General features: G+C 48.5%; 1 long non-coding RNA gene across 1 annotated transcript; it reads right to left on the bottom strand.

Annotated features, from left to right (window-relative positions):
* Window positions 1-2,847: 2,847 nt before the first annotated feature.
* LOC142871427 (uncharacterized) lies at window positions 2,848-9,114 on the bottom strand. The gene is made up of 4 exons (XR_012919662.1): window positions 8,786-9,114; window positions 6,325-6,464; window positions 5,876-5,917; window positions 2,848-5,775 (listed from the first exon to the last, which is right to left on the bottom strand). It is a non-coding gene; the product is annotated as an uncharacterized LOC142871427 (long non-coding RNA).
* Between the last annotated feature and the right edge of the window lie 465 nt (window positions 9,115-9,579).

Here is a 9,579-nt window from a genome sequence, read left to right as displayed (position 1 = left end):
TGTCCGTGGGCGCTGGGCTCATTGCCCACCTGGGGGCATCTTGGCCCACCTGGCGGCATCTTCGCCCAGGTGAGATCCAGAGAGCAGAACTGCGGTCTTTCCCTCAGAAGAGAGGTGACAGTTTGATCAACGGGACATTTTCTGAGAAATGTTTTAACAAACGTGTGAAGGCTCAGAGTTCTTTCAAGAAAATTCCTCTTAAAACACAGATGGAGGCAGGGAAGTGAGTGACAGTGATTATAGTAGCCCCCGAGGGTACCCCTGAATACATGCCAGGCGCTGCAAACAGCTTCATGGGACTCTCACATTTAGCCCTGGCAACCACTTAGGACAGTGGCTTTCCCATTGTTTGCTTCAGCCCACATTAAGAAATGCATTTCAGGCTGGACACAGTGGCTCACTCCTGTAATCTCAGCACTTTGGGAGGCCCAGGCCCAAGGATGGCTCAAGGCCAGGAGTTCAAGACCAGCCTGAGCAATGTAGCGAGACCCCTGTCCCTGCAAAAAATAGAAAAATTAACCGGGCATGGTGGCATGAGCCTATAGTCCCAGCTACTTGGAAGGCTAAAGCAGGAGGATCTCTTGAGCCCAGGAGTTGGAGGTGGCAGTGAGCTATGATGATGCCACTGCACTCTAGCTGAGGTAACAGATCAAGACCCTGTCTCAAAATAAAAAACAAAAAAAACATTTCAAGTATGACCCAATACATGACCACAACTATACACGAAGTCACATTTCCCCTGCAACCTGGGGCCCTCCCCATATCTTCCTTTCTATTCTACTTAGGATTGCCAGGCTTAGCAATAAAAGCACAGGGCACCCTGTTAAATTTGAATTTCAGATAAATAACAAATGCTTTTTTTAGTATGTGTACATCCAATACAGTATCTGGGATACATTTATACTGAATTTTTTGTTATTTATCTGAAATTCAAATTGAACTTGGTATCTTGTATTTTACCTGGCAACCCTAATTCTACTCCATTTTTAAAAATGATGGTTGAAACCTCTTAGCCCCACTTTGCAGCCTGCTGAGTCCCAGCCCCCAGTTTGCAAACGCTGCCTGAGGTGACAGGACCAGAAGCATCTCATTCCACAGGGAAAACTAAAGTCAGTGCAGGAATCCGGATGTGGACCCCTGTGTCCCGCTTAGCCCCACTGGTGAGCACTATGGATGAGTCGCCTTACCTGGTTGGTACACACGTGCTGCAGTGAGAGGTCTGGGGCTTGTTTAAAGGTGACTTTTGTGCACATAAATGACTAGTGGTGGTTACTTTTTTTAAAAAATTCAACTTATTAAAGTTCTACATTAACAAACCTAGTTTTTCCTTAAGTGTTGGAGTTCAACTTTAAAATCGTATTATGCTATTTATAAATCCAGTCGATTTTAACAATAGTTTACAAGGAAGCTTTTGGTTGATGTTCAGTCTCATCACAAGCTAGTTTAAATAAGAACTCTTAAGGCTTTTAAACTATACATTTAATTGCTTCAAATACTTCAACTGAATAACTAACCAAACATTCCCTAGTTATGTGATGGGTCTTTGGTCCTTAAACATTGGCCACATTCCTTATATCTTGCAAACCAAAAAATCATAAGGCTGCATTAAAATACTCAGTTAGGCATTTGAAGTCCTTTCTAAGTGAGTTTAGTTGCCTATGGGTCAGAGTCATTGACTGGGGACCAGATCTGGAGCTAATGACAGCCACAAGGTGGCTTTTTTTTTTTTTATGACAATAAGGGACAAGTTTAAGTTCCCCATAAAGCCAACAGGAGCCCCAGTAGGAGGACTCAGGGCCCGTGGCCCCTCCATTTGTCACCGTGACCTGATTGTCAGCCCCACACACCAGATGCTCCATAAATTAATTAGACTCAACTAATCTTGTAACCATTCTGGTTTTCTTCCCATCTTCCCCTCGGAGGGGCAGCTCCGACAGACACTCAGAACATACCCAAATGGATTCTGCACCGTGCCCTGGGCTTCAGACCCACAGTGGATCACTGGGGTCGTTGCAGGAATAAAAGGATTCTGGAGATAGGCTTTTCTTTGTTTTGCTTGCATCAAACAACACAGTCGAGCATTCAGAATTTTTCATTTTCTACACATAACAGTAAGAAGGAGAAAATTGACCCAGGGAGACGTTGGCATCCATCAGGCAATCAGAAGTGGCTGAGGAGGAACAGGGAGGGCGCTCCAGCCGGACACTAACGATGACAGTAAAACCGAGCAAATGAGGGAGATTTCAGTGAGTCTTCAGACAGCTATATCCTAGATAATTCTCTCAGATCCTTATTTCCAAGGACAAAAGGGACATATATTTGCATCCAGTTAGTCAACAGGGAAGACTTCAGTCCATATTTTGTAATAAGAACTTGGACTACTGCACTTTTCCTAAAAGGACATGTGACAGTATTCTTTTACATTTTTTGACATTTGTGAGTGGACATACGTGGACAAATGCTGAAGGCAGGTGTACATACAGAGATGTTGGGAGGAAATGGACGATAAAGAATTTTTTTTTTGAGACAAAGTCTCGCTTTGTTGCCCAGGCTAGAGTGAGTGCTGTGGCGTCAGCCTAGCTCACAGCAACCTCAAACTCCTGGGCTCAAGCGATCCTACTGCCTCAGCCTCCCAAGTAGCTGGGACTACAGGCATGTGCCACCATGCTTGGCTAATTTTTTCTATATATATTAGTTGGCCAATTAATTTCTTTCTATTTATAGTAGAGACGGGATCTCACTGTTGCTCAGGCTGGTTTTGAACTCCTGACCTCAAGCTATCCGCCCGCCTTGGCCTCCCAGAGTGTTAGGATTACAGGCGTGAGCCACCGCGCCCCGCCGATGATGAATAATTTTAAAAATTAATTGAATTGATCATTCTCGGGACTGTTTATAAATCAAGAAATGAAAATGTTTTGCAATCACGGGGCAAAGAAAATGACCATGTTCTCTTCAACAAACTTGTAAAGTGTCAAAGATTTCAAAAAGTTCATCCAAATATCACATTTTGGCAGTGCCAGTGCAAGAAGGAAAAGTAATGATAGTCTAGGACCCATTCGAGGTGCATTTGAAACCTGGAACGGCATTTCCATGTGTTCCAGGTTTGTGCAAGACAGGTGACAGTAGCCAGTGGCACCTGAAGGATGCTGCCCATGTCCCATCAGCATCACAAGTGTGGAATAAAAGTTGAATTCACTATGTTTGCATTCTTATTAAAATATCAAAGTTGTGTTTCACTATCCCTTTATTCTTCCTCGAATTATAGGCACACCTCAGAGAGATGGCAGGTTCGGTTCTAGACCACCACAATAAAACGAATGTCACAATAAAGTGAGTCACAGGAATGTTTTGGTTTCCCAGTGCACATAAAATTATATTTGTACTATCCTGTAGTCTGTTATGTGTGCAATAGCATAGTCTAAAAAATGTCCATACCTTAATGAAAAAATACTTCATCGCTAAAACGTACTAACGACTATTTGAGCCTTCAGGGAGTCATAATCTTTTTGCTGGTGGAAGGTCTTGTCTCCATGTTGTGCCTGTTGACTGCCCAGGGTGGTGGCTGAGGGCTGGGTGGCCGTGGCAATTTCTTAAAATAAGACAACAATGAAATTTGCTGCATCGACTGACTCTTCCTTTCATGAAAGATTTCTCTGTAGCATCGGGTAGCATTTTACTCACAGTAGAACTTCCTTCAAAAGTGGAATCAAACCTCTCAAACTCTGCTGCTGTCTTATCAACTAAGATTACCAGATGTTCTAAATCCTCTGTTGTCATTTCAACAGTGCTCACGGCGTCCTCACCAGCCAGGAGTCGATTCTATCTCAAGAAACCACTTTCTCTGCTCATCCACAAGAAGCGGCTCCCCATCCGCTCAGGTTTGACCGTGAGATGGCAGCGATTCCGCCCCATCCTCAGGCCCCACCTCTGACTCAGCTCCCTTGCGGTTTCCGGCACACCTGCAGCGCCTTCCTCCCCTGGAGGCTGGGACCCCTCAGTCACCCGTGAGGGCTGGAGTCTGCTTCCAAACTCCTGTTAATTTGATAGTGTTACCCGCTCCCATGAGTCTCAGATGTTCTTATGGCGTCTGGGATGGCGAATCCTTCCCAGAAGGTTTCAGTGTTCTTTGCCCAGATCCATCAGAGGAGTCGCTGTCTGTGGCAGCTGCGGCCTTATGGAATGTATGACTTGAATGATAAGACGTGAAAGTCAGAATTACTCTTGATCCATGGGCTGCAGAATGGGTGTCACATTAGCAGACGTGAAAACAACATTAATATCCTTGCACATTTCCTTCCGAGCTCTTGGGTGACCGGGTGCTTTGTCAGTGAGCAGGGATATTTTGAAAGGAATCTTCTTTTCTGAGCAGTAGGTCTCAGCAGAGGGTTAAAAATATTCAGTAAACCATGCTGTAAACAGATGTGCTGTCATCCAGGCTTTGTTGTTCTATTTCTAGAGCACAGGCAGAGTAGATTCAGCCTAATTCTTAAGGGCCCTAGGATTTTCAGAATGGTAAATGAGCAGTGGTGTCCCGACCCGCGGGACCTTCTGTTACTCTCGGGGTCAAGGGGGACCTTGCCTGAAAGAGATGGGCGAGAGAAAGGAACGAGACCAAGCAAATGGTTGTCAAGGTCTGCTTTACTTAGATTCTTAGTAGGTTTTATAAGCATACAGAAACAAGGAAGTAGAAACAAAAAAATAGAGTGGGGCGACGAGGAGGCTTGGGTCTGGGTTAATCAGCCCCAATCAGCGTCTTATCGGTATCCTGTTTTTGACTGCTTACTCAACTCCAACCTGGCAGGTGGTCGGGAACAATTGCAGTCAGCACTCCCTGGAGCATCCCGTGGTCAGCACGTCATGGAATGCATTCTTCTCGGAGCTATAGCTGGAATTTTCCAGGGGGAAGCCCGTGCATAGGACGAGTCATAGGGGAGTTGAGGGTCTTTGAGGGTCCTGGCCTCTAACACAGTGGCTTCAACTTAAAGTCACCACCTGCATTAGCGCCTGTCAAGAAACTCAGCCTTTTAAAAGTTTGAGCCAGGCATTGACTTCTCTTCTCTAGCTACAAAAGTCCCAGAAAGCATCTCTTCCAATATAAGGCTACTTCATCTTCATTGAAAATCTGCTGTTTAGTGTAGCCACCTTCACCAATGATCTTAGCTAGATCTTCTGGGTAACTTGCTGCCTCACCTCGCACTGGTGTGTTACGGAGACGGCTTCTTTCCTTAAACCTCATGAGCCAACCTCTGCCGGCTTCCAGATGTTCTCTGCAGCTTCCTCACCTCTCTCAGCCTTCCCAGAATTGAAGAGAATTAGGGCCTCGCTTTAGCTTTGATACCTAAAGGAATGTTGTGGCTACTTTGATCTCTCCAGACCACTAAAATTTTCTCCATATCAGCAATTGGGCTGTTTCCTTTCCTTATTATACGTGTGTTCACTAGAGTAGCATTTCTGGTTCCTTCACGAACTTTTCCTTTGCATTCACAGCTTGGCTAACTGATGAAAGAGGCCTAGTTTTCAGCCTATCTCAGCTTCTAACATGTCTTCCTCACTACGCTTCATGATTTCGAGGGTTTTTTTTGTCTTTCTTTGTTTTTTAGAGACAGAGTCTCGCTCTGTCACCCAGGCTGGAGTGCAGTGGCCCGATCACTGCGACGCTCACTCCTGGGCTCAAGTCATCCTCTCGGCCTCGTGTATCCAGCTTTCGATTTGAAGTGTGCCTTCTCCTTTCACTTGAACACTCAGGGACCACTGTAGGGTTGTTAGTTGTCCTAACTTGGATATTGCTGTGTGTCAGGGAACAGGGAGGCCTGAGGAGAAGGGGAGAGGTGGGGGCAGGGCTGGCCGGTGGAGCAGGCAGAACACACACGCTTACCGATTACGGCTGCTGTCTTATACGGGCACGGTGAGTGGCACCCTGAAACAATCATAATAGTAACAATCATAATCATAATAGTAATCATAATAGTAACAGGTCACTGATCACCAAAACAGATATAATAATAATGAAAAAGTTTGAAATATTGTGAGAATTACCAAATTGGGACACAGAGACATGAAGTGAGCACATGCTCTTGGAAAAATGATAGACTCGCCCAACAGAGGGTTGCCACAAACTTTCAATTTATAAAAAGCACAGTATCTGTGAAACGCAATTCAGTCAGGTGCAATAAAACGAGGTGTGCCTGTATTTCTAAAATGACTTAAACATAAAAATGTAGAGTCCTTTGGACCCAGACAGGTAGTGGTGACACCGAGGGGAAGGAATGGCTGTCAGTGTTGTAAGGTGCAAAGAGGGCACTAAGGTTACTTAAAAATAATGACCTTTTTAGTCTTGCTCTGTCACCCAGGTGGGAGTGCAATGGCGTCATCATCGCTCACTGCAGCCTGGAACTCCTGGGCTCAAACAATCCTCCGGCCTCAGCCTCCTGCATAGCTGGGACTACAGGTGGGCACCACCACACCTGGAAAATATTTTTATTTTTTATAGAGCCAGGCTCTCACTACATTGCTCAGGCTAGTCTTAAACTCCTGGCCTGAAGTGAACCTCCCATCTTGGGCTCTCAAAGTGCGTGAGCCACCGCACCTGGCCAGAAAACAACCTTCCTTTTTGAGATGTCTGTGATTGGCTTACACTCCAAAACAAAAGCGGGCGGGGGCTGGGTGGCACCAGCCTGGCTAAGCAAAGATGCTGCTGCGGCCAAATGACTCCACGAGAGGAGACACACACACACTTGGGTACCAAAATACTGAGTATTCGAAGACAATAACATTAAAGAGGGGCTTGAGCTCCAATAAGCGGACCCTCCCGCCAGCGGCCAAAGAGCCCTGCCTGTGGGGCTGCTTTGCTGGGAGGAGGGCGCAGGGCCGGATGCAGCCTCCACATCCTGGGGCTCAGCAGGCCCTTCTCCCCTGAGGTCAGTGGGAAAATTCGGAAAGCCAGGATCCAGGGGCAGCCTCTACTCCTCATGCAGAAGGAAGAAACTCCAGGTGGGCGAAGCTTCTGCCCAGAACAGGAGCCCTGAGGTCTTGTGGGAGCCGCACCAGAAGCACCGAGTGTCTAGCCCTGGGCGTGCGCAGTCTCCTCCCAGGGCCGCGCTTGCCCCGTCTGCAAAGTAACCCGCAGGACCGTGGCAGGGTTAGCCGCAGTCTCTGGACTCAGAGATTTTGTAAAGATTGCTCTCTCCTTCACTTACTGCACACATTTATTAAGTCACCCCAAACACCAGACACTGAGCCAGGCGCTGGAGCTTAAAAAGACAAAGAAGTCAATGTCCTGGAACCTGGAGTCTCAGGGCCCAGCCCAGAGCAAGGGCACAGGGCTCCCCTCACCCAAAACCGCTGCGGAGAACCCCCCAGCCAGTCTCAAACACTCCTGTGTGCGGTCTATGTGTGTGCCTGTGTTGGAGGTAGTGGTGGGGCGGGCACAGAGCTGCACATGGTGGCCAAGTCACCTGAGCTGCAGGTAACTGCAGCTCCCGCCCTTGCCACCTTGTCTGCAGGGGAAGCCTATCCGCCTGCCCTGCCGTGCCGCTGCCCTTCCTGTGTGACCACGGAAGTTGCAATGCTCCGTCAACACCAGCCTGAGAACAGAAATCCCAGCGCAGCACAAACCACATGTCAAACGTATGAGCTCATGGCCAGATCCCTACCCGTGCCCACCCCCTACCACCTCCCAAGAAGTCACCCGCTGTCTAGGCTGCCAGTTTCATTCAGCAAATACTATTCTTATAAACAGCTGACCCAGATTCTCAGCTTGAATCAGGACGTTTCCTAGGCAGTCCAGGGTGTACAGGGATGAATTTAAATGTTGCTTAAAAGCATAAAGGCTCGAAGGCAAATTCAGGCTGCTCTTCCACGAGGTCAATGGTGCCAGGACCATTCAAAGGCCACAGCCCCTGGGCAGGCAGGGCCACCGGAGTGCCACTCCCGCTCAAGGCTGACTCATGGAACCTCTGCAGAACGATGTGTGTTTTAAACTTTAACCTACATTCTTTCCTCCACCTCGTGACCTGATTTTCCATCCTGTCCCTGCAGGGACCTACATGGTAGCAATAGGGTCATCTTCCACTTAACCCAATGCCCATAACACGCCCCTCAAGGCAAAAGACAAGAGCATCAGGAAGTGGGAAGGTACCCCAAATGTGTCAGTCAGGGTCACTGTTCCCTTTGACCTTTCATCTGTCACCACCAAGGTGGGGGGAGGTGACCGATCTGGCCAGTCACGCCTGGAGAGAGTGGCAGCCCCGAGAATGCGCCTCCCTGACCCCCAGCTCCAGGGAGCGCCGTTGGCCCAGCCTCCCAGCTCTAGAACACTGGCTTCTCCCGGCTGCTCCCAGCAGTGGCCTGGCGCAGCAAGGGTACTAGGGCAGGGCCCCTCCTAGGAGACGGGGCTCCCCAGTGGCCTTGCTGGACTGTCCCCGAGCCGGACCCGCAGCTTCCCCACCCTCTGCAGCCCCTCCCCGCTGTCCCCAGGGGGGGGCATTTCCCACAATGAAACTTTTAATCCCACATGCTTCTCAGAGGGCCCAGATGGGTGCAGAGACCAGCTGCCCACGCTTGGGCCCACGCCGCCGCCATTCCTCGCCGGGTGGTGGCACAGGCCGCCGCCGCCGCCCCGCGCTCACCCGCCCCCACAGCCTGGTCCCGCTCTGCTCTGACTGGGCCACCTCCACGTCCTTGCCCTGCCCGGGGAGGGCGCCCGGCCACCCCGCTCCCAGCCCGGGCTCCCTCTGCTTCCCTGTTCCCCTTCCCTCCACATCAGCGACCCCCTCCTGGCATTCACCACAGACCACCGAGCCACCCGGCTGCCGCGTGCCACTCGCCGCCCGCCGCCCCGGCTGGGACGAGGGCAGGCGTCTGCTGGCTCTGTCCACTAGCGGGCGCCCGGGAGCCTCACTCCGCGGACGGCGGGTGCGCGCTGAGAGACGCCCTCCTTCCTCGAGAGGCGAGAGTAGAGGTGAGGAAAAGAAATGATAAAATAAAACTTTCCGCACAGGAGAAGGATTTAAGTCCTCTCCCTGACACCAAGCACACCAAGTCCAGAAGAGGGACAAAATAAAACAAAAGTTAAAGAAAAGAAATTGTACCTGGAATATATAAAGAACCCTTGGGATTCAGTAAGAAAACAACCACCATAGTTTTTTTCATATTTTATTTTATTTTATTATTTTATTTTATTTTATTTTATTTTATTATTTTATTTTATTTTATTTTATTTTATTTTATTTTATTTTATTTTTGAGACAGAGGCTCGCTTTGTTGCCCAGGCTAGAAGTGAGTGCCGTGGCGTCAGCCTAGCTCACAGCAACCTCAAACTCCTGGGCTCAAGCACTCCTGCCGCCTCAGCCTCCGAGTAGCTGGGACTACAGGCATGCGCCACCATGCCCGGCTAATTTTTTCTCTATATATATTAGTTGGCCATATATATATATATCTATATATATTAGTTTCTTTCTAATAATCTACATATATTAGTTTCTTTCTATTTATAGTAGAGACAGGGTCTTGCTCTTGCTCAGGCTGGTTTTGAACTCCTGACCTCGAGCAATCTGCCCGCCTGGGCCTCCCAGAGTGCTA

Source organism: Microcebus murinus, chromosome 6 (assembly GCF_040939455.1).
Source record: "Microcebus murinus isolate Inina chromosome 6, M.murinus_Inina_mat1.0, whole genome shotgun sequence".
NCBI lineage: Eukaryota > Metazoa > Chordata > Mammalia > Primates > Cheirogaleidae > Microcebus > Microcebus murinus.
The sequence above is the reverse complement of the archived record's forward strand: the minus strand, read 5'-3'. Positions and strand labels throughout refer to the sequence as shown.